The sequence below is a fragment of the Solanum stenotomum genome, chromosome 6 (genome assembly GCF_019186545.1).
Source record: "Solanum stenotomum isolate F172 chromosome 6, ASM1918654v1, whole genome shotgun sequence".
Lineage (NCBI taxonomy): Eukaryota > Viridiplantae > Streptophyta > Magnoliopsida > Solanales > Solanaceae > Solanum > Solanum stenotomum.
In genome coordinates, this window is record NC_064287.1 from 8,509,397 (window position 1) to 8,512,109 (window position 2,713).

General features: G+C 31.5%; 1 pseudogene; it reads left to right on the forward strand.

The window, feature by feature from the left end:
- Positions 1-649: 649 nt before the first annotated feature.
- Positions 650-1,177, forward strand: LOC125868457 (uncharacterized; annotated as a pseudogene).
- Positions 1,178-2,713: the final 1,536 nt, after the last annotated feature.

Consider the following 2,713-nt stretch of genomic DNA (forward strand, 5'->3'; position numbering starts at 1 on the left):
GGAAGATCAAATATACCACATATGGATTATAGTTTTTACAAAGAGATGATTAAAAATTGAATTTAAATTATTTTTTCACTTTCGTTAGAGAAAAAGGGTATATGTGAGTCATTCGTATAACATTAGGGGTATATATGAACTACTTTCATAACGAGTGGTATATCAGCTCTAAATAACAATGTTAGGGAGTATATCAGACCCTTTTCTCTATGGGAAATAAACATGCTTCAAGAATATCCAATTTTCCGTGGGAAGAAATATTTAAGGAGAGAAGAAGAAGAAGAAACAAAATACATTTACCAATATAGAGAGATATATAAAAGGAAAAACTTTAAATATAAAATCTGGCTAATTAGGTAACTCAATAATTATTAAAATACCCTTTTTGGAATTAAAATTAAGGTTGTCAAAATATAGAGAGAAATATAAAAGGAAAAACTTTAAATATAAAAATCTGGCTAATTAGGTAGCTCAATAATTATTAAAACATCCTTCTTGGAATAAAAATTAAGGTTGTCAAAAAAAATATCACCTAGAATTCTATGTTCCCCCTCAAGGTTGGAATAAAAAATAAAACCTAATTTTACTATTATAAATAGAGTGTTACTGCCTCTCTTTTTTTTAGTGTATCCTTCCAACAATTTCTTCAATGTCTGATCAAAAGCCTTTATTTAGCCTTAAGAAGACATTCTTTTACAATTTCTTTCCATCAAAAGCTAAAGAAGAAGCTTGCAAACTTAACAACACTCCACATATAGTGACTCGAGAACTAATTGAGATAAGAGACATATATCCTCCCCCAAAAATCGATTTGGAAAACTCCTGGCAGATCAAGAAAAAGATTACCCATGATGAGGTTATTGTAGGAAAGCTGATGATTCCATTTTTCGAGACGTTTGAGTACATTCTTCGATACTAGACATTGGATGTGGCCAAAAGTTTGGAGAACGAGTGCGATGTTCCTGTTGGCGTGTGGGATGTAACGGAGGAGAATATCTCTAAGAAGTATGATGGTGGAAGTGTTTTCTTAAGGAAATTGTACAATGATGACTTTTATCTTTCATGCATCAAATTTTTCAACAGTCGCGGATTAAGCGTTGGTGATGAAATTGGACTTTATTGGGATCCTAGATCTTCAAGTTTAATGTTCAAATTATTTTTTCAGGTTCGCGCTTAGTGAAAGGTCCAAGAATTTAGGACAAAAAATAACATTCCATAGTCATTTTGTTAGTATTTCTCTTTCATATTGTTGTAATAGCTAAAGATTGGAACATTTGCATTATGGAGTATGACGATTCTTCAAATTCCCAATTTAGTTTGCGCCAACCCCTTTTAGTACATGTGTTTTCATTCCTTGTTATTATAATGCTCTTTTAATTTAGATGTGCAATTTTGCAAAGTAGTAATTTCTCCACTGATTGATTTCTCCTCTAAGTTGCAAACAAGAATAAAAACCTCCCTGGTATGTTTTTTTCATCGACAGTATTGACAACGAAAAGTATCATGATTGTTCATATAAAGTTTTTCATCCCAACAGTTAGTAGATTATTTGTTTCCATCGGAATCTAGAACTAACTATTCAGAGCAATTGTATCTAGAAACTATATCATACTTGGACAAGAACTTATCATTTCTACGACTATAAATAAGACCTATATTTTCTATGTGAAAAATACATATTAATTGAGGGGACTATGTAGGAGCATCAACTCCAAATTGTTGGAATTCTACGAAAGTATCAAAAGCCAAGATACATTCTTGCAAGACTTGTTGAGCTTCTTCATGTAACAGACACATGATCATCAAATGCCTCAGATATTTGATTTGCCCACATCAGCATGATCACAATGACGATCGTCTAATTTCAATTCAAGAAAATTTTCAATTAATTTTTCTATATTTGTGGAGCCATATGAATATGGTTTTCCACTTGGTCAAATGAGCAGAACACATACATCTGTTCCGGTCAGAGTTAAAAGTTCTTCCGCTTTCTTAAACAATGTTTCTTTCCTTTGCGAGAAAGTTGCAGCTAGCACGTTCTTCCTTTGACTCAATTAACTCCATTTCAATCTTTTGCTTATCGTTGATGATATCCGTTTCCATTGCAAAAGAAAATAAGAAGATGTTATGGTTGAATAAGCCCAAGCAACTTTGAGAGGAACACCAGGGTAATTTATAGCAAGTGCACGAGCTTATTTGTCACATGTATTGTCACATTATTTCATAGTTTCATATTATGAGTCTCTTTGTCACGTGTATTGTCACATTATTTAATATTTTCATACTATGAGTCTATCTTCCATGAGTATTGTCGCGTTTATTTAGTATTTTTCATATCATGTGAAACTATTACTAATTTATATATATGACTAGTGTCTGGACATGATACACATGTGTCGATGTCATGTAATACATACTTCTTAATACAACATAAATAATAAAAAAAATATATGGGTATATTGACTAACATAGTCAAACCTTAAAAGTTGAATTAGCTAGAATTCATTAGTTAGTTATGTACGTACATAATGAGTTAATGTTTTAACATTATTAGGTACAAACAAGTAATATCATCGTATGATACCTTGGTTCTTCAATGCTGAATCTAAGGCTTCGAAGATTGTATTATTTATTTCCTTCGGTATATAGAACTAACTATTTGGAGCAATTGTATCTAGCAATCATACCATACTTGGAAAAGAACTTATTGTTT